We start from the raw sequence: 23,786 nt of genomic DNA, 5'->3' as shown, positions 1-23,786 counted from the left end.
TAAGTATGATAGACAGAATTCCAATAATTCCAAGCATAATTACAGTTATCCTGTAGATGTTTACAGTAATAGATAGATGATCTATAGGACATCTGGTTAATGTTCAGAAATTTTCCTGCCAAAGATACTTAGTCCGAGGTAAATGGCTCGTTTCAAAAACCATGGACTCAAAATCTTAGTTCGTTTTGGCATTTAAGCCCTCATGTATCGACTCCAATCAAGCAGCTGTATATCACTAAGCATTCTGTGATGTAGGTCACGTATTACTGCTGTGAGTGGTCGATTTTAATCGAATTTAAAGCATTATGTGGGAATGAAAATCAAGATTCCATATCAGCAAAAACGAAACAAAGCGAGTGATACTTTGACCATCTCGGTTAAAAAAAAGACTGATCAGCAACGTACAATAATGTATTGATTATCCCTTGGTGGTCTACTTAAAATACAAACCAATGTGGAAATTTCACACTCTATGATCGATCTGAAAAATGAGTAAAAACGAGCAAGAGCCAAGAGGGATATTTTTATCGGATGACAGGGTGTGTATTCGGTATCCTCCACTAATAATAATAAAGTAATGATCATTATTTTTTCTCAAAATTATAGATAGCTTTAGACAAATTTACTGTAATAAAAGTAAATCAAATCATCAACAGCATTAAAAGATAATGCTACCATATAGAGCAGATACTAATAACAGAAAAAAATCATCGGTACATAAGCCTAATTGAAGCAATTGGAAGATGTTGGTTTCTGTCGTCGTTTCATTTAAATGGTTCTGCTTTTCAAATATTCTATCGCTATGAAGTGAAATATTAATATGGGAGAATAAATAATTTTATATGTGAGAGTAAATAAAAAAAACACCGGTGACCATTCAGCTCATTTATGTCGGAGACTTGGCGAAAATGCGTTAAAAGACATGGAAGTAAATTGAAAATCATTAAAAGCGTTATAAAAATCAATTTTTGGAGACCATTGTGGGTCGTCCACTGAAATATTGCCGTAGGAAGGGTATTGGTCTATTTGAAAGGCTGTGAATTGATATATTAAAATTCATGCAAAAGATATGTAGGTATATTTCACCTATAAGAAATGGAAAATTACTTCACCATTTATATTTCAAATTGCAAGTACTGGGAAAAAACGGTGGCTGTAGAAACTTTAGAAAAGAGGCAATAAAATTAGCTTATAGAATTGATCAAAAGTAGAATGAATATATTTAAAAGGGTAGAAACGAGATTGAACGGAATTTTCAAAGAAATTGCTGCAAATAAAAATCAAATACCGTTTATGGAATCAATTCTGGTAAATCATTTCAACTGCGTGATTTTATATGAACCGGTAAACGTGGGTGAAAAAATAATTAGTGAAAAACATAATCGAGCCATACATTTTCATTCCTCATTCATCGATTCAACCATGAGGTTAGTTAAGATAAGTTAGAAGAGCTCACCTTGAAGAATGCCAGAGAGTCGCAAAATTCATGCAATCAAGTTTGGACGGTCAGATCTTTTCTGTGGGTCACGTCGCATTACCATCTTTTCATAGTGAGACACCTGAACGCCTCACGCCGGACCCATCGATCGTCCTTCTACCCACCAAGTTACCACGTTCCATTAACATTTTTAGAGAATAAATACATAAGTAGGTTGAGGAATTCCGACAAATCATCCCAACGAGTCCAATAATAGTTCCTTTTAAAGAAAACTACAATTCCATAATGGCTTCTCTGTCCAAATATAAATGATATAGGGGTGTACGTTAGTTGCGAAGGGGAAAAAAGATGGAATTTGCTTAGGTAAAGTGAATTGAAAGGACTATTATGACGCTTTCAACTCTAGGTGCTCACTTTAATATCGAGTGCAAACGGAATAAGACTCCAAGAGTCTCAAAATGCAATCGTGGCCTTGGTTGTCATTGCGTCAAAGCATTCTAAGTATTTGCAGCCGATGAGTCAGAGAAGAAGAGGGTTTTCTTCAGATAATCCGTCCGCTAGAGAAGAGTGCTGGAAAGAAGTGTCGCTGAGAAGTAGGTATTTGGAGGAAGCGGCGGACTGCTCCGGTCATTTGCGTCATAGATAAGGCCAGTTAAGGAACGATGAAGAGGATATAGTCGTCGGCATTAGCCTGCTCTTGACGCAAGGCTTAGCTTTAGCTTAACCTTAGCTTAACGTCCCATCCGACGGACGGAGAGCTGGACTTGAGTTGCCCTCTGAACTCAATTAGTTATATCTCAATTCCAGATAAATCTTTGACACCGCCAGGATTGGAACCCATGCGCAGAGTACAGTGAATAGTGTGGGACGTGCAAATATCGTTTTCAAATGGGTAATGCCGGTGGTTCCCAAGAAAAATAAAATAATTGGGCTGATTATCTTTGTGTTATAATTCTAAGAGAAAAAAATGGTATTTTACCTTGGTAACTTTAGAAAAGAGACGGTAAAATATATACTGTATTCTAGAAGACTACAAAATATAAGATAATATGAAATTAATATAAACAATGACTATTTCTACGAATTAAATACTGGATTTCAGTGTTTTAGACATATGTAGGTCGATCAAAGCCGGAAATACTTGATCGCTAGATGCGTGCAAGCTCCAGTCAATTTTTTCACGATCATTTTAGCCAAAAAAATCGCCTTTTTTGTTGCTATGGTGGACGATTTTAAAAATAAGATTGCATCTTCTATTTTGATACGTCATGAACCTCCTAAACAAATAACTTGTTTGCGAAACACTACCAATAATTTCTTACGGTCAATTAAAAAACCACATAAAGCAAAGAGTCAAAAAAGAGAACCTTTCCAGAAAATCATGTGAGCAAATATCCAATACAGTGAACATAGTGATAGAGGATTAATTTAACTCATGAAATAAATGATCCATAAGAAATACTATGATGGGTAAAGATAGTCAGTAAATAGGAAATGAACGATTATCCAAGAGTTAAAATATAAAATAAAATAGAAATATACTGACAAAATTTTGCCTTAATATACTTACCTATTACTTCAAACTGAGAGATGGTTGAAGGAAATTTCCGATATAAACAAAAGTGGCATCAGGGCACCGATGGCACCAGGCCTTCCGATTACTTCCTGGATAGCGGCCATCCACTAAAAGGCAAATAAATTAGAGAAATACGTCATTATGACAATAAAAATCAACGTCGCTGTTATGAAGCATGCTTTTCGCTGGCAAATGTAGCTTACACTGGTCTAAATTCATCTTCACGACACATCTTCAACTTATTGCGACAAGATAAGAGCATTTTTCGAATTGGGACTCACCTGCTTAATTCCAGGTATTATCTTCGTCGGTCACACTTGCAAGGCATCACTAGGGTCATAATAAACACGCAAAACTTTAGCAGCAAATTAAATCAAATCCAAGCAGATTTTCTTACCACCCTAAATGATTTGGCGACATGTTGTTCGGTTGAGCCTGAGACAAACACTGCACGTGATGCTCTACCCACTTACCTCATATTTGAAAACACCTGTCTACTGAGAACTACTGTCTTTCACTTGAGAAAAGAAACATAGGTAAGACACGTATTTGCTAAGTCACCCTTACAAATTTGCTAAGTCACCCTTACAAAAAGAATAGTGATCCACATTCAAGCGGCATATACTCGAACGCAACAGATTCAAACCAAGGAGTCACAAGAAAAATGAAGTATACAATAAAAAAGGGGCAATGCAGGACAAAAGTACAGTAAAACGTCATTAGAATTTTCCCAATTGACCTAAACAGAACAACTTCGCCTCGCGCCTCGCTTCACCCGTTGGAATCCTCTCCGCGGGGTAGCGACATCATTAAGCAAGACTTGATCCGCGAACTGAACAAAATACAAAGGAAGGCTGCGCGGTTCGTTAAAACCCGCTGCGGGCGTATAGACAGCGCTACCCAGATGTTAAGCGAATTATGATGGGAGCCGCTGGAGACTCGGAGGCTGAGCTCTAGGCTTAGATTGCTTGAACAATTGAGGATGGATATCTTCAAGAGCGACACGGAGGATATTAGAGCCGCTCTATATTTCCAGGTCCAATAGAAGCGATAAATTAAGAGAGATGTTTTGCCGAACGGATAGATATGGGAATTCGTTTTTCCCCCGAACCATAAAGGATGTCAATAAATGCTAGTCGTAATTTTCTTAGAGCACTTCCTTTTTCTTTGTAAACCGCTGGTGTCCTAACACACCCTGCAACACGCCAATTAGGCGGCTTGCGGGGCATTATGTAGATGTAGATATGAAGGAGATTCTGATAGATATGATCGCAGTTAAACTCCAAGATAAACAAAAGAGGTAATTTTCTGCCCCAGCGTGTTTACTATGTTCACTCCACCGTGCAATGGCATCGGTTTTTACGCCAGGACTTATCTTGATTCCATTCATGGGCTTAACCATGTTATGAAAGTGAATTTGAATGCGCGAAGTGAATTCTTGCTGCAGATCGTAGGGTAGATTTGAACTACTGCCGTGAAGGGACGAATGCTCATAAACCGTAAATAACTCCGATGCGAGTGGCCGCACTAGACAGGCTGGAACCAAGACTGGCGAGATTGAGATCTCAATTCGGCGGCCTCGGCGGAGCAGCAGGGCTGGAAGGAACTATGCCGAAGAATGATCTGACGATGATTTCAATGCGGTCTTTCCATGCCAACCACTGCCTGTAGGACACGCAATTTTCACTTATGCAAACAGTGCATGCGTTGCTCGCTTAAATATTGGTCTCGGCGTTGAAAATTTTTCATGAGGAGTAAAGAGGGGCTTGCTTAGGCCTGTTAGCGACACGCGCCCCATGCGCAGAGACTGCGCAACCCCAAACGACAAACTAAAAACCAGAATCATGTGATGAATAGGCCTCTCAGGTGAAAATGTACACAGTGTGATTCAGGGGTGTCCTTCTCATTAAAAGCAACAACTCTTCCCACCCGTCAGTATTTAGTATCAATGCATCTTATAAACCCTCCCCCATTTGTTTATTTCTCTCAAAACTTATTTCTAGTTACCAATCTGCGCCGTAAAGCCCCTACCTGGTCGGCCCTGGGTTTTACACAAGCGGTTCGGGTTGATGAAGGAGAAGGGTGTAGAGGATGTATTCGTCCCCAGCCACAAAATCACAGGTGGCAATCGTGAGGTTTTTTTCGTACTCTTTTGGTACCCATCTAGCTGTTCAGTAGGATATAACGATTAGCATCTCAAAATTAATGCAGAAATAATTACAAATAGCATGCAAGCATCTCCACAGGATTTCTTTTGGATTGCTAGCGAATCAATGCCTGAATTGAAGTAAAAATGTGCAAGTAAAAAAATCAACGTGACGTTGGTACTCACAGTAATAAAAAGAGTAGGCTTCAAAATGAATAAACGGAGCTCTGCACCTACGATAAGTACTTAGTTTCGTTTTCTCTTAAAAATTTGCTACAAATAATTTGAGTATCATTTTTTACACAGAAACAATAAAGCGTTTAGTTTTACGGTGCCATTTAAAGAGCAGTATCCTTAGGAAAACAGACAATGTAATTAACACTCAGTTAACGGACACTGTTCAATCAACCTAAGAGACCATTTCCTTTGTACCGCATTAAAAATTCATAATGAAGCTTGAGGAAACAAAGCAGAATTTTTTACGTGATGTACTCCAGATGTCGTTCAATTTCGGCAGAAAATTAAGGAAGCCCGATGTAAGTTCGAGCATGGGCATCTAAGAGAGCAAAAATATTTTTCTAATTATTCATACGATTCATTATTATTATTATGATGGACCAGGAACGAGAACTTCGGGAACTAAAGATAATTTATTCACAGGAATCTGCATGAGGGTGCTGGATGATGGGTGCGAGGGAAAAAAAGAAATCATCCTAACATTTATACCTCTACAAGTTGCAGAATACGAAACAGGGAAACAGAATCTTTTTATCCCGCAGCAAGCACACGTGCAATCCTCTTACTTTAATACAAACGTCGTTGTTAGTTTAATCCCTTTGAATATATTCGCATTTAAATACGGACGTTATGGAGGAGGGGTGAGATAGAGAGAGGAAAGTAGGAACTTGCTCTTGGAATGGAATATGTATGAATCCGGAGGAGAGACCTCCGAAAAAGGAGGCCTTTGACTCAGTTTGAAGGGGAGGGGGGGTGGAGACCCCCCGTACCTTTCCACGGCGCATCTTTCGTAGTCTCTCGCACGGCTGAACCCCCTCTCTCTTCCTAGGCAGCCAGGACCAACGTACCCTCCCCACCAGCCCGTTCGCTTATGCAAGTCTCACCCCCAGAGCCCCTTCTCCACCTTCCCCGTCCGCGTATCTCGTACGACTCCATCACCACTCGAATGCCAAATTATCCGACTCTTTTTTTCCTCACACACACACACACACACACAAGAGCTGGAGTAAACGCACGTGCTACTTTGTACACGTATTCTACTCCTCCCCCACCCATTTATTTTTAGCCATATATAAAGAGAGAGAGAGAGAGAGAACATTTTAGGTGAGGGGAAGGAATAAATGCAGAGTAGCGAGGCCATAGGACGAATTCATGTTGTGTTTTCCTAGTTCAACATTCTCAATTCACATCAGAAGAAGCTTCAGATCTGAAATCAAGCAGAAATATTACGTTGATAAAAAGGATGCATCACCTCCGTTGGTATGGTATGGTGTTTGGATGACATGGTCGAGAGCTCAGGCCGAATGTGGCCTTGGTAAGAGTGGGGAAGGAATGAAACCCGGTGTGAGCACTGGCGAAAGGCACCAAGAGGGCCACGGCTTAACGTCCCACCCGACGGACACAGCGCTAATCTTGAATTACTCACCCTAAACACTTTAGCAGTGATCGAGAAGTGCCTGTAATATCTTTATCACCATCGGGATGTGATCCCAGGATTTGATTTAATATATTAAAGGACATTTATAATTTAATAAACGTTCGTCCTTTAGGGCCTCACATTTACAAGAACATTTCTGTAAAGGTAAATACCTACCTCAAACTAAATACTCCGAAGACCGTTTTGAGAAAAAAGTTATTTCTTATCAATTAATAATGAGAGATACAGATGGTGGTAAAACATTAACAGGTTTCGGGAGCTATGTTATAAACCACTATTTTTTCAGATGTCTTCTAGTACAACTCATACTCTCCTAAGGACGCTTCAAACAGAAAATTATCAACTGAATGGTGCTCTAACCATAATTAAGCCACTATCGACCTTAAATTATGATGAGCAATGATAAAAAATGATTGCATCCATTGAAAATGAATAATAAAAATAGTTCCCAAAGTTTTACTTTCCAATTTCCCATAACTCTCCTTACTGTGCAATCGCTTGATTTAAAATTTCAGACTATTTTTCGTCGCCGAAACAAATTAGCGCAAACTGGTGTAAGCAAGAATATCTGCCCATACGTTTTCTGCCTGTCTTTTCCTTTTCTCTTTATGTCTTAATCATGTCATCGTTGTTATGCGTAGAGAACTACGATGATAGGACTTAAAGGATATAAATAAAAAAGAGCTGGAGGACGGTCACCAGTTACTCAATGATTCACCCCGAAGTTAATTTTGGGTAGATAAGAGTAGAGCTCCCCTAAACTAAGCCACAGGCGCTTAAATTTATTAATGAACATCAAATTAATTTCTCACTGCTGATGGTTGGTAAAAAATCGAGCAAAAATCAACATTTTTCAGTTTTCCATGTTGCATTCATTTGCCTATTGCGATATTCCTTTCGTGGCCCCATTTTACGTTAGACCTGATCGCGAGCGGCGAAGAAAACGAAGTGCAATACCAATTCAGAGGCACTAACAATCACTATGTATATATTTTTAAATTAAATCTAAAAAGTTTTAATTCGTCTAGCTTATTAACCTGGATGAGGTTTACTGAATCTTGAACAAAACACCAAGCGTTGAAGTCTCCTTTGCATTAATATCTATGTGGAAAGAATGACGGACATGAGGATTCATCCGATTCAAAAATATTTCTTTAGACAAGGTTTTTGACCAAATATGAAGAATAATAGCGTTAAATGAGAAGCCATGACAATATTCGATACCTCCACTGCAAAACTTTCAACAATCGCCCACCGAATCAAATCCGCTCATCTAGTAGCCCAATAATACGAATCCGCTCAGCTGGCAGTGTTCGGAGCATAAACGCTCACCTCCTAGCTTGCAGAATAGCAGATGAACGTTTATGCTCCGGACACGGCCAAATGAGCGGATTCGTATTATTGGGCTACAAGTGCCTGTTGCAATGTTGAGCGTTTTTGCAGTGGTGGTATCGAATTTTCGAAGCACTACAGCGTTCTGGCTTTCGAGTTCTAAAACTACTACCATTAGAAGCTAAAACATCACCGTTTCCAATTTGATGCAACATTCCAATGCGTTTTAATTTCCGAGGTCACGCATTACTTTCCTCACTATATTTGGTATTCGGCGCACACATCTTTATTTGGCAATTACGAATTTTACGATGAAGTAGCCGGCGCATAATGAAATCCATGCTTAATTCAGAAATCCATATATATTCCAGATTTGATAAAAAATGAATTCCTAATACTGCGTTGCAAACATTGTGAATAAAATTGCAATAATAAACACGAAGAAGATAATATACACAGAAAACGTTATTTTGCACAGCAAACAATTAATTATTTTCCAACGACAAGTCCGAGGAGAGTTCTTCCTCCAGCAATCCTGAATACCGAACGGTTAAAAAGTAAAGAAGAGGGTGCAGCGTTATCCGAAACAAAACAGCACCTGATGCAGAAGGTGGCATGACTTTTTATCGTAGTGCTAAAGATTATTCATTTGTAATTTTATTTTTCGCGCACTTTTCAAAAAGGCATTTAGTGCATTACATAGTATTGTACGCATTTTTGAAAGAAACCATTTGCAAAAAACCATCGTCATAACTCGTTATTTTATTGATTAACAAAGGATATTTTTACATTTCGCCGAGGGATAAAAAAATTCTCCTTATGTAAATCAGGCATTCAAGCCAAATTGACGAGAAAATTTAAACCCTCGCACGAAGAAAAAGACAAAACGGAAGAAATGTTTCGCCTGGAATTAATTAAGTAAATTGCTCACGTTGAAATACTGTCGATGCCGGTCAAACAGAGAGAAATTTTGAGGCGCGAACAAAGGAAGCTTTAACCATTATTTTTATGGAATTAAATAAGTTCACAAGTGCAAAGAAATCACCGAGACAACTACTATAGTGTGTTACATCCGATAATTTCACGTACTCTCTCAGAAGGTGGGAAAAAAATTAATTATCTTGACCAATTTGAGGTGAGAAGACCTTACTGATCTTGACCTTTTACCATGAACAGTTTTTCTTAAAGATTTATCCTCTCCCTGGCGAGTGGTTTCATTAATTTTTTTTCAGTTTACATCTTTTAGAATTAAATTAAATATAATACAACAGGTGCACCATTTAGGATATGATACCGCACCACATCACGCATGACAAGTTTAAGTGCATCACAATATACTGTACTTGGTGTTTTCAGATAATGATGGGATTCTTTTTTTAATTTTTTGCAAGATTGGAGAGGCCGATTGTCCGAATATTTTCATTGCGTTGTATTGTATACTCCTAAAGTAGGATAAAAATTTCAGCTGTATTCATTATTTACCTTTTCTGTGGCAGCTGCTAAGGTAAGACATGTTTTTATATGTTCAGCAATTTTTGGATCATATTTCCTTGCTTGTTCGTGAACTTCCGAAAACAACGCTATAACGATGCCCAAGAGTCCATGTTTACCCACCCTAGCTACGAGTAACTTTTTCACATTTCAAGCATTAAAGAGAACCTAATAGAACATCTTATTACAAGCATGGACAAAAATAAAAGAAATCGCTAACATAGCTAAATGCTATCCCAATGATCAACTTCGAGAAATGCTTCCAGGATTGGAAAAGTACTTGCACAAGCGTATAAAATCTAAAAAAAAAAAACTATTTTGATGGCTGAAATATTAATTCAGGCGCATAAATAATAAAATAGAAAGACGCAAAATATTTTTCTCGGAACAACTGAAATTTTTTATGAACAACTCTTATCTCACTCTATTCATCTAAATCTATTGAATCAATCAATCAATCTAGTGAATCCATCTAAAGTTTACTTTGGATTGACGAAAATAGAGCTCACCCCAAGGCACACCATAACTCACATTGGGGGTACGTGGGTCAGACCCTTTCCCTGGATCACCTTGCTTTTCGAGAATTGTAATTTGCGAATGCCCGAAGGCTTCACCCGGGATTTTAACCCTTCGATAACTAATTTGAAGCTCTACACACTGGGCCACAACGCCCTATGCCCTATCGTCGATAATATGCAAATGTGTGTTGCTATTGTGTGTGATCTTCATGGTCAAATCATTATCTGCCTAATGGGATAGCACACTCAAGTAAGGCAATACTTAAGGACAGCAGTTAGCTTGATTCGAAAATGGAGGTATGGTCCAATATTTTGATTTAAGACATATATTTTTATCTCCAATTTCTCGAGAAAAGTTGTAATTTAACTTTGTCTTACCTTTTGCTTAATATAATAGGAGAGGAATCGAAAAATCTACATGAATACAACTAATGTAACTATGGTAAGGCCGCAACCAAGAAGGAATCGTTGATTGATTTAGCCTCGGCATCCTATTCTTCAGGCGACGTCCAAATTTATATACCAGGAAAGTACGAAGCTCTAAGAATAGGAAATAAACCAAAGGATGCAGTTCGCCACGAGAAAATTTTGACTTAGCCGGGATTCGAACACGGAACCTACGATTTCCGGCAGGTGTATTAGCCAGTTACACCACCAAGCCATTTTCTTCTTCGGGATGGGTTTTACCGAACAAGATGTTGACGCCACAAGTCTACACTGTGGCACATGTGGGGGGGGGGTCGTGCTTACTAAGCCACTGTCGGGCTGAAAAACCCTTATTTTGCCTATGGTCGGCGACGACGAATTTCAAAGCACTGCAAGAACAAGTGACTCTGTACGCAGTCACGCGCACGGGTGCAATAAGTCAAATATTTTTTCATGGCGAACTTCATCCTTTGGTGTATTTAAATTTGCACTCGTGCGCGTGACAGCGTACAAAGTCACTTGTTCCTGCAATGCTAAGAATAGGAAGCTCAAGTTATTCGTATGCACTCCCACCAAAATTTTCTTGAAATTTTTAGCCATATTTTCCTTATCATCCTAAAATATGTCAAACGCTAAAATAAGGTCAAATTTATACTATCCTGAATTGTAACAAATATTACGGGAAGCGTACGTCTTTCGCAATTCAGTGCTTGGCACGTTCCTCAAATCGCCTCATTTCTCTAGCAACCCTAATCTCTTGAACCTCTCTTTCACTCGCATCCCCAACCCCCTCGTTCAATTCCCTCAACGAACCCACCCTTCCCCAATTCCGGCCCATTTGAGTGCATTTCTTTTTTTGTCGAGCCTCGGCACGCCCCTGCCCTCTGGTGGGACCATACAAGACTTCTTTCATGCCCAGCACATCCCTCCATCCCTCTTGGGGATGCTATTTTCTCCCGCCTGCATCCCTAGACCCCACATCACTTAACCTACCTCCCTTACCTACTAGTCCCTCTATTCTACTCTCCCCTTAAAACATTGCCCTACCAGCTTCATTTTATCTTCTTTCCTCCACAGCCGCTTGCTCCATCTCTTCCCTTTTTCATCCCTTCCTGACTACGCTTTTCTAGACTTTTAATGTACATTTACATCCATAAACTACCCCGCAAGCCACCTCGATAGGTGTTTGGGTGTTAGTAGGCTAGCCATAAATTCAAAAAAATAAATATAAATTAAAATACTGATTAAAAAAAGGCGCGTTGGAGATATTTGACTACTGAATTTTACTTACCATTTATGAAAGTCCTTTATTGACAGGATATAAGTAAATAAATGCACCTATCCGTTAGAAAAATACCCCTCATTTTATCGTTTCTATTGGACCTAAAAGCATAGTGAAGTGCTAAGTTTCTGTTCAGGGAGTCTGAAATATATCAATTCTTAATAGCTCGACCAATCTAAGCCTCGCGCGTAACCCAGGATATCTCTATCTTATATTTTCTCCATCAGACCCAAGTATAATTCGTATTAAAGCTGTGTAACGCTCTCCCTGTACACCAAAATACTGTAATCATGTATTTTTATTACAAAAAAATTTCAATTATGAGTCTCCTATAAATCGACAGAGGATGGTAAAAATACAAAAAGTTCAAATCAATGATAATTTTACCCACCAGATTAACTACTTGGCGTTGATAACGTTTTCTACACCTAGAGCAGTTTTCAAGGCGCTATTTCCCTAACTTGACTTCTCATCACATACCCAGAAAGAGGGTAGATAATACCAAAGATGCAGAGTAAGAGAAGCAGTGAAAAGCTGAGGAAAGCGTTGATTGTGAAGATGAGGCATAATGGAGTAGCGGTTTATGTAGCAGTTGAGCGTAATACTCAATATTTTGGGTTAAAATAAACACATTTTAGCAAACCTTCGTTGAGTTTTACACACGTTATATGTTCATATATGAGGAATTTTGAATTTGAATGCGGTTTACGTTGACAGTAGATTAATAATAAAAGGCGATTTGAGCATGAATCTTTTATTTATTTAAATATGTCTAACTTCCACCAATTGAAGCCTGAATCTGTTGAGCTGAATTTATTTAATTAAATATTTTAAATTTGGTCACCCTTTTTAATACTTTTGGCTTTGGCTTTGGCGGAGAATTGTCTACCTCAATCACTGCAATAAATGAACAAAAGCAAGTCACCTCATACTTCTCCTTATTAGGGCACCAATTGTCGGGCGCTGGGTATAACATCAGGGGGATTAACCCCTTAACGTCCAAGGGACATATATGTCCCAAATTTTTGAAATTCTCTCAAATCCAATTGATACGGTCTATTATTATATGGATTGGAATTATTGAAGAATAGGATCTTGGCTTCAAGTTTTATATTATTTTTTTGAGATCCTTTAGATATTGCACTTTTCACATTGTTATAAACTTTCACTTGAAATGCTGTTTACGAAACGGAAATTTGATATTTTATAAAAAATTAATGATGAGATGAATTGGAAAAGGACTTTCGGTTTATCCTTTATATGTATCTGGTCTGTGGAACTATAGCCAAAAACTTCGCATTTGTGCTTTAGTTTTGACAAAATTAGTGTTTTTATGCAATGGGACATATATGTCCCTATGGACCATAAGGGAGCCCCTATGGATTATAAGGGAGCGAGACTTGGTATTCTTTCATGAAAACTAGTATATAGTAACTGAATGGCTAACGATGTTAGCACCCCCTGAACGGTAACTGAGGTTGAACACAATGCTCCACATATGGAGAAGGGTTTTAATTTTTGATTTTTTACTGTTCTGGATATGGAAACTTGTTTGCTGTGTCCCAAATAAGAAGTATTGTTTTCAAGTATTTCGACGGTCGCTGGTATGTATTATTATAAACTCCTCTCGGCATCATATTCGCTGGCAGAAGGGAAATGCCTTGTATTATATATATATATATATTTCCATGTTTTATTTCATGGCGTAGATAGTATTACTATTAATAAAAGTCTAGACGTTGCCCCTTAGAAAAATAGATGTATGCTATACTGACTTGCCGGCGCTGACCCCAACTATCCTCCGTGGTGCAGAACTTCTGCGTCATTCCAACGGGGGTAAAGACCCTCGAGGTTGTGGCTGTGTTCGCCTTCTAGAAGGCATGCAGTGAATCTCGTGTTTTTTCTTACTTTGTAAGCGCTATGACGTAGTTTGGGAAAGACATTCGACCAAATAACGCATTAGGCCTGGTATAAGGAGCGAGAAATAGAGGGAGGGTAAAAAAAGTACATTGTAACAGGGGCTTGGGGTTCCTCTGAAGAAAAGGTACACCATACCGCTTTGCTGGTGCCGAATCCCCCCTTTCTTCTGTGTCAATAGTTCTCCTCCCACTCTAGTGGGACGGTCAAGGTTCTCGACTTTTAGTCTGCCCCCTGCTGTGTTTTGATGCAGTTCTGTGCATAGAATACCTTCCTACGACGCAACAGCATCTGCTGGTTGAGTGATTCTCTTCGTGTTGCTGTGGCCTGATACTGAGAGTAACAAGGTGAGTAAATATACTTTAAGTATTTATCCCCTTTTGCGAATGTAGTTCATACATTTTACAATAATTGCGGTGCTAATACGCTTGTGGACTGCTTCGTTGCAGTGGTTAGCCAACTGAATAGAATGCCGATAATTGATCGCTTATTCGCCGTATCTGACAATGCTATCGAGCATATTCTGCTTGCTGATGAGAGCGATGATGAAGACAATCTTCCGCTTGACGAAGAAGATTTAGGCTTCCTTGGTGAAGATTCTGATAACGTGGGCGTTGAAATAATCATCGAACGCCCAATTCCAGAATTATCACTTGCTGGTCCCTCTTCTACGCCGCAACCATTCTCATCTGTGAAATCAAAATTGATACCAACTTCTGTCCCACCTGCTATCATTTCAACTTTGCCATCACCTGACGACCCACCTGAAGCAAAACGAAGCAAACGCAGCATACGCCATTCAAAAATAATCCCAAGCAAAGACATTAAATTCACCTGGAAGCCCCGTAAATCACATTTCCAAATGAAAAAAATTGATTATGAATATGGAGCGGTAAACCTAGATGTAGACTTGAGTTTAGAACCCAGTGCTTATTTAGGAAAGCTTGCGGTTTTGACGAACTGGTTGCTCTGATCGTTCAACAAAGTGAACTTTATATGAAACAAAAGGGGGTATCTTTTCATACCACTGCCGAAGAGATTAGCGCGTTTTTGGGGATGAATTTCGTGATGGGGTATCATGTGGTTCCGAGTTTTAGGGACTATTGGTCCTCTGATCCTGACATGCAAGTGCCGTACATTGCCAATATAATATCCAGGAGGCGTTTTGAAGTCATTAGGAATGCTTTGCATTTAGCAAATAATGAGGATATGCTTCCCAGAAATCACCCCAATTATGATCAAGCTTTCAAAGTTCGGCCTCTGATTAAACATTTCAATCAATGCTTCCAGAACGCGCGGAAACCATCTAAACAGCAGTCTATAGATGAGCATATGATACGCTTCAAAGGTCACAACATCATGCAGCAGTATATTAAAAGTAAACCTATAAAGTGGGGTTTTAAGATGTGGTGCAGATGTGATTCAAATTCTGGCTATTTGTATCAATTTGACTTGTATACAGGAAAAAAAACTGACCCAGAGTATGGTCTTGGAGAGGGAGTTGTAACGTTGCTGAGTAAATCCCTTGAGTACTTGTGCTGCGAAATATATATTGACAATTTCTTCAACTCACCATTGCTTCAGTTGAGATTACTAGAAAAAAATATATACCTATGTGGCACGGCTCGAAGTAACAGAAAACATATGCCAAAAAACCTCAAGCCAGATAAAGAATTAAAACGTGGAGAAAGCCACATGCTATCAGCAAATGGTGTCATTTGCGTGAAATGGATGGACAACAGATCAGTAATAATGTTGTCAAATTTCATTAATTCAAATAAGTCGAGCACTGTCTCCAGGAGACAACAAAAAATTCCAGAAAAGATACAAATTCCTTGTCCGGAGATAATAATAGCATATAACAAGTTCATGGGTGGGGTCGATCTAATGGATAAAAAAAAAATTACGTATGAAATTGACAGGAAAGCAAAAATTAAGTTCTACTTGAGAATATTTTTCGATCTATTGGACATTGCAGTGAATAACGCACATTGTTTATACACGCAACTTAATGAGGGCGCAAATCCTGATTATAAGGCAATTTCGCCTCTTCAATACAGACAAATCATTGCGAGGTTCCTCATAGGAAACTATTCTAATAGAAAGAGAGGTGTCCCGGCTGGCCCTGTCCGTAGTAGTAGGAACAGTATGCCTGCACCACAGCCTGAACATAAATTGGTGAAAATGCCAAGCCGGAAAAGGTGCGCAGAATGCGCAAAAAATAAAATTGAAAATCGAACAGCAAATATGTGTGGAATATGCCATGTTTATTTGTGTTATACAACAGATAGAAATCGTTTTATCAGTTACCACTGTGTGCAGGGGGGCACAGTCGCAAAAATGATGCATTATGTTTTTTTGTATTTTTGACATGTTTATCTATCAACAAAAATATGTATAAAACAATTTTCTTAATCTCATTAATAAGAACAATATAATGGAAATTTTAATATGTTGGATGTTGATTGATGCCCTGAAAAGCTTCTGAATTCTCATTTATTCTGTTTTTTTTTTATTTATTTGTTATTTTTAATAATTTTTGGACGAAATTTATGTTGCAATAAGTATAAAATGTTAAGATTTAGAATAAGACTTTATTTAAAATACAGGATAACATAATTCACTCGCCAAAATTATGAAAATAAACCATTTCCTAATCAACACACATGATTTTTTCATTTTGAACGAATTTAACCCTTACCGTCCATAGGGACATATATGTCCCAGACGATATCTCATAAACTATTAGAGATATCACTTTGAAATTGATATTTTTGGAATCTACGCACCAATATTAGCCTAAAAACGCAATTTTTGTTTTAATATTATGGCTACATTTCTTATGGACCTTAAAGGGTTAACAGAAGACAGAGAGTTCTAGATATTGGAATGTTGACCCGTTATTAAAAACAACTTCAACACGTACCCTTTCACGGCAATAATCATATTCATATAACTCCAAAAATCCAACATAGCCCCTCTGTCAAAATGGTATAAAATTGTGGCGTCAAAATTACTGCAACTATTACAAGATTTATCGCCATAATCTCTAATCCTCAACCCATGCTCATTAATTGTTTCTTCCAACCTTATATCCGGCCTTACCTCTACAAAAACTGCATCCGTAGTTATATTTCAATTCATATACATAGCCTCTCTGTAGGGTCAAGTACGAAGTTGAGCAGCTTTTTTCAGAAAATGCAGACAGTATTTTTGACATTAATTAATAATTTTATTCATCAACGCTTTATGTCCTTCCCAGTTATGGTGAAACGTCCAAGAATTCCTTTACTTTACTTTTCAATGAACTCGTAAAGTGACATAATAAAAAATGTTTACATTAACTCATATAGATCAATTGTGAAGTATAATAACCGTATTCGATAACCCCAAACGTTAGTGGAATTGACTTCTTCTGAACGATAATTAATTGGAATCTCAGAAGTCACCAGCAAAGGATAATGACCTTCAAAAGCAATTAGCATCTTCCTCAATGATAAACAGAAAGTACAAACAAGGCTAACTAAATAGAAATAAATACCGAGAACTCTATTATCAAAAACAGGTGATCCACGGAACATATGAAAGCTGATCAAATGGAAACTATATCGCTCCAATTTTCGGGCATCAGAAAGGAATGATTATCAACCGGATGACGTTTTGGTAAAAAAAAATATTTTTACTTGAACCTTGCGGCTAATTATGCATAAATAGGGCACCTAGGAGTCAAAGTTTTGAATTGAATTGATCAAAATTAATAAACTGGATTCGAGAAAGTACAGAATTAATGCAGAGGTTTCGAATTCAAGTCATCTCGTTAGTTTCCGAATAAAGGAGGGATTATACTTTTGTTTCATTAAGACTTTCATCCTTCGTTCCCCGTTTAAATTGAGATTCATTTTCGCAAGCTGCTTTCATCAACGGTGGAAACAAACTTTTGGTTATCCTCTTGTTAGCGAAATATGCCGTTTATTTATTACCACTTCCTCAATTATTCCACCCACATACGATACACGACTATGGGTTCCCATACGCGGAGCGAATTCCAAAGACACCAGTACATCGTTATGTTTCGATAGGCGTCTCCTAGGTAACCACCACGAAGAATGAAACTCGCTCATACATTGCCAGACTGTGAGCATATTTCCCAATTATATTCGTTCAGTTATAGGAGATAAAAGAGAAAGATGAGAAGAGGTAGAGAAAGGAAGAGAAGGGGAGGTATTAAAGTTCTCCGACCCTCGCAAAACATCAAAATGCGCTTTCCTTTTGATCTTCCATGCATCATTATATGGCAGGGCCACTTGGGAGGGGATGGACCGGCACAAAAGCATGGGGCAAAACAGCCACGCAACGCATTTGTACCAGCGCAGGAGTAAGTGAATGCAGGGTGGAAGGGTCGCAGGGACGTGAATCCGCGCGTGAGTTTTTACCAGGTCCACCACAACCGTGACGGAACGACAGGGAGACGGTTAAACCGGAGAGGGGGACTGAATGAACTTTTTAGTCCCAACAAACGATGTAAGGCTAAAAAGGTCATTTTATACAAAAAGCTTGATTAGAAATTATAGTATGAATGCATCTATTAACAGAATATGTATCTCATCATTAGAGTTTTAAGTGAATTAAATATAAACTTACCCAAAGATTTTTTTCGCGGATACATATCATCGATGCGAGCCATATTGAAAATCTGTATAGAATTATTTATGTGGCCTTTTAGCTGGCATTTTCTGTTTTGGTACCTAATTCATTGTGCTATTAGTATATTAAATTCTTTTGTATTCTGGCTGTATTAAATATTAATTGTGCAAATAGTTTATTCTATTATTGTATTTTCGTTATTTAATTACTTAAATTATTAAACCCTTCCATTTCAATCTATTTTCTAAAAATCTTGATCAATCCTCAGCTTATTTTTTCTGCGGTTCTTTTTCAATGTAATGGTAGTTAAGGAAATGATATTTTTTAGTTTTTGATCAACGTAGAACGGTAAAATTAAAAGTGATTATTAAACATCGAGAGACAGCTATCGCTATTCATTTGTACAATAATTTCATTCCTCCGAACCAATCAAACTTCATGAAATATGAGTTCTTGATTTACATAGCAGAGTTTCTAAAATTTTTAAACTCTGAAAATATTTATATTGCGCCCCTAAATAGTGCCAAAGCTATGAAGCTCCGATGGCGAGCTACACTTGTTATTGCACAATTTGGCATTGCAATTTTACGACGAGCTAGACTCAAGGGGTGAAATAAAAAATAAATAATAATGAACCAGCAGGGACGTGAGGTAAAATATTTTTGAAAGTAGGAGGAGTGAGAATTTATGGTGAGACTTTCTCTTACTGGTCGCTTTCTCGAGAAACGACAACGAAATCTTTTCTCTTCTCGAACAAAGTTTAAAAGAAATATTTCTCGGACAGATATCGTCGATGCTAGCGACACTATAAATTTGTACAGAATTTCTGATTTAGGTTTTACCTGGCCTATAATGTTTTCGCCATTAATTGTAGTATTAGAATATTCAGTTATTTTTGCATTATGATTGTAATAATGATTTAATGTGAAAATAGTTTACTCTATTATTATGTTTTTTAGTTGGGTGAACTTAAATTATTATTAAATAAAAAAGGAAAAATAAACCGGTTGAGACGTGAAGTGCAATATTTTTAATCATGAATTTGTGCACATTTTTTTATAACTTTACAGATTTATTTAGAATTGTACATAACTTGAAGCTTTCAAAGTCAATATCTTCATTCTTTACTTCCAAGGAAAAACAGACGTTAAAAATGAAGTTATTGGCGACGAAAGCTCCAAAATAATTTACAGTGTGAGTGTTTCTTTCTATGTGTTCTTATTTCGCGCAAGTGACTCACTACGGCATTATTATTATGTGCTAAACGCTTCATTTTCCAAAAAGATTGTGTAATTATTATAACATGTATATATGAACCAGATGAGACGTGAGGTAAATATTTTTGAGAGTGGGGTGGGGTGGAAAATTAGTTGGCGAGACTTTACCTTATGGTCGCTGTCGCGAGAAACAACGACAAAACCTTTTCTCTCCTCCTCACTTGCCCACAAACCTTCCTTGTCCCTCTTTCCCTCTCCCTATATCTGTGAATCAAATGAAAAAAAAATCCAAACACAAACAGTCCGCTCCCTCCCTCGCTCGCAAACTCTCGGCTGCGGAATTCAAAGTAGCCTCGCCACGCTTTTCGCCGGGCTTTATTCACAATAAGTCTTTTCGGCTGCGGTGAATGAGGGAGCAGAAAGAGCACTGAGCAATCTGTGTTTTGCGTGGGACTCGAGTGGACTTGTGTGCGTCTGTTAGTCGCCTATAGTAAGGCGAGGGGGTGCGGTGACTTTGAAAGTGGAGGCAGGCGGGAGAAAGGAGTAGACCGTGCGTGTGGTAAAGGTAGGGAAACAAGAACTCGAGTGAAAGGGGGTGCTACAGTGGTAAAATACGACCTTTGGGACGTAAAATTGAAGGATTAGCGGAGGGAAGCTCAAAACCAGGAAGATGGAGGAACTACGGCACAGGGACGTTGAAAAGAGAAATACTCGCGATGGAGGTATCGCACAAAATCGTCATCATTGGAGAAGAAAAACGCACGCATTAACGGAGGAAGAGAATGTCATGTACACAATGGATGGGTAAGGAAAATGTTGCGCGGAGATGAAGAGGTATTTAGAGTTCCTAACGAATACAATAACGAAGACGGCTTCAAAGGCACCGAAAAGAAATGAGAAATCCCAAGGTAGGAAATATTTGAGAAAAATTAATACGTAGGCGGTCCACGGCAATGGAAATCTAATTATTTTCCAAGGGGAGTCATCAATTTTATTCAAAGCAAAACAATAGAGACTTATAACGACCTCTGGGTTGAGGAAAATGAAATGCCCATTTAATTACTATGCCAGTCAAAAGGGGTTTTACATGGTACCCAATCGCCCTTTGGCATCAAACCTAATTAATGTGTTCTGCATTTCAAAGAACGCCATCAAAATATGGACCAAATATGACCAGTTATCCCTTTGCAAAGAACAGGAATAAAGGTTAAATTTTAACGAGATAATGCTCTCTTTGAAGTATTTAGGGAAATTTCAAACAAGTTATTTAAGATAAATAAATTCTTATATTGATCTGAGCATAGAAATTCTTCTTACACAATATAACAATGAATATTACCGTCAGAACAGCATATAAACTCAAACTATTCCCCGTCATCATAATTTGATTAAATGTGACATGCCTGACACGAATATTTTAGCTCGGTTTATAATCAATGTTTCAATTCAGGCAATGCAACTAATATTTTTGCTCGGCGTGTAGCGTTAGAGAGTAAGTGATTTACTTACAGCAGATTCTTTTTATGTCGATTCATTCAATTACATATTGTGATGAATGAGCTTAAATCTCCTATAAAATATTACGGGTGATATACGGGAAATCAATTTTTCTACTAGGCAACATAAAATGTAGCAATGAAGATATATCTGATAAAATGACACTTTGGAAGATGTAATTAAGACGATATCACTATAACCGTTGTTGGTGTTTCTGTTTTCATATTTTTCGTGGGTTTTGGACGAGATACGGGATAAGCGAAGCACCCATATTTTCAGGCAATGCGGCACGTGTTTACGGTCACTGCTTTTTGAATTTTGATAAACAAGTTCTTTGGCAGTCAAATTAATTTTTTTACCCATTTTAGAGATCAACACGATAATACATATTTTGTGTAATATTATTCAAATGCCATAATCTTTCATTTTTCTCTTTAAGTACTAGATTTTTTCCAATATAGAGGAAAAAGATCCCGTGATATTTTTTAATTATATGCAGGATTTTTACACCGCAACAACGGAAAATGAAACGTAGTATAGGTAGATATACTGCCGCGTAAGAGTGAGCACAGCACCACACGGACGAAACGTCAACTACGAGAGAACAATCTGGAGCTCAGCTCCCCTTCAGATCTGTCACTCGTCCATATGGATGCTTCCCTGGAAGTAATTGACCAAGCCATGCCCGCAGCGTTCGAGACGGGTGATGAGAATGGCGAAATGTACGGTGGGAGAGAGGAGGGAATTCTGTGCGTAGAAACACACACAACTGGGTTCGTCGGACGTGTATTATGTTCTTCATGACTTCGGTTACTACAAATAATATTGGCGAGCATGGAAGGAATTTTGGCTGTGATTTTTGCACTGCATATTGCTGGCATCCACAAAGGGATGTTTCCCAATAATGCTCCTAAGTATTGCATAGCATATTTGAAGGAGGTGACCACCAGCAGAGGTCATTTGCACCATGAGAAAAGGATAGGAAGAAGGAAAGGGTAGCGGGAAACCCAGCATAGTCATCAGTGTTCTCTTAAAGAAAGGAGCTAAGGGGACAAAGGCTTAACGCTCCATCTGATGGACAGTAAGCTGCTCGTGAAATTCTGCTCATCCAATCGAAGTAAATATCATCTAAGAAGAATAGAATTCCTTATGAAATCGCTATGCGTCAAAAAAGATTCCGAAACTTAAGGATTTTGATAGTGCATTATTGACAGTAATTGACTAAAAGTAATCGGGTTACTTGTAATGCTTACTTTTGCAGTAATTTGTTCTCGCAACGATTACTTATCAAGACATTTAATTTGTACTCGTAATTTACTCCTTATGGTGAAAGAGGAATCGTTACTTTCGTTATAATCGTTACTTGTTCGTAATTGACGATTACACTACCTACTGATTTTACTGAGTTATCAAGGCCTACAGATAACTTCGAATCCTTGAATATCATATTTTTTTGTTTGCGTTCTGTCACCCTTATGTCTTAACTTACTTGTAATGGGCACAAAATATGACACCCTTTGTGTCGTTTTAACAGTTATTATTGTATATACGGCAAGTTAAATTGCAACTTTATCAAGTCCAATTGCTCAATTATTCTATATTTTATTGCACAATTCAACAGTAGCTAGGTGGTCTCTTGAGTAAACAATTCTACGAGACGTAAATGCAATTGTAACTGTAATTTTACTGTTTACTTTTTAAAATCAGTATTTTTTACTCGAAATTGATTACTTATTTACAGAGTAACTAATTGATGCCAGTTACTTTTTCTCAGTACATTAGCCAACACTAAGATGGTGGTTTCCTATAATTTTTTTATTGCCTAATTCGAAAGTTATTACTACTGGAGTACGCATTTCACGCCCTTAGATTTTCGAATGATTATATCCATTTTTCGCGACTGAACTAAAATTGAAAATTTTCAAGCGCGCGAAAACGCGACGGCTGAGTATGAATGCTGGGAAAAGCCCGTGTGACGTCGTTCTGGTTCCCGCTGCCGCCAAGAGAGGTGACCTTGGGGCGAGGCTTTGAGCGCTGATACGACGCAGGATGCTAGCAGGTAGCAGAGTACCCTACTAGCTGGTAGCGCTTGGCTTAAATAAAGATTATTAATACCCTATCAAACGAAGGAAACTTTTCGACCATAGGCAATTTTACTAGGTGATTAATAAGAAATGTTTCCCTTAGCTCTGTGCCACATGCATGCATTGGTAATCTCAGACGATGTAAAACTCCTATCTACTCGTATATAAACTAGGTTCCTGTGACGTCGCGTGGAGTGGCATCGCATAGGCGCCAATCTGGCCTTTTTCAAATTAGGTTTAAATTGACCATTGCCATTCGTCTAAATTGGGATTCCTAAAACCAAATAATTTGTATGTTATGAACACACTAATGGTGGGTAAGGAATCGCAATCAATACATTTCGCTTTCTTTGATGAAGGAAACTACCCTATTATAAACGGTCTTGTAATTAACTGACACAATAGAATAATGGTATTTATTAGCTTAAGGTTAATATTTCGATGGGTAGCGGGATTCCACGCTAAGCACTGACGTAGAGAATGGGCAATCACAGAAAAATCTCCACCACTCCCGGGACTTGAACCCTGGTCAACGGGATCGGA

Source organism: Ischnura elegans, chromosome 10 (genome assembly GCF_921293095.1).
Source record: "Ischnura elegans chromosome 10, ioIscEleg1.1, whole genome shotgun sequence".
Taxonomy (NCBI): domain Eukaryota; kingdom Metazoa; phylum Arthropoda; class Insecta; order Odonata; family Coenagrionidae; genus Ischnura; species Ischnura elegans.
Note: the sequence above shows the minus strand (reverse complement) of the source record.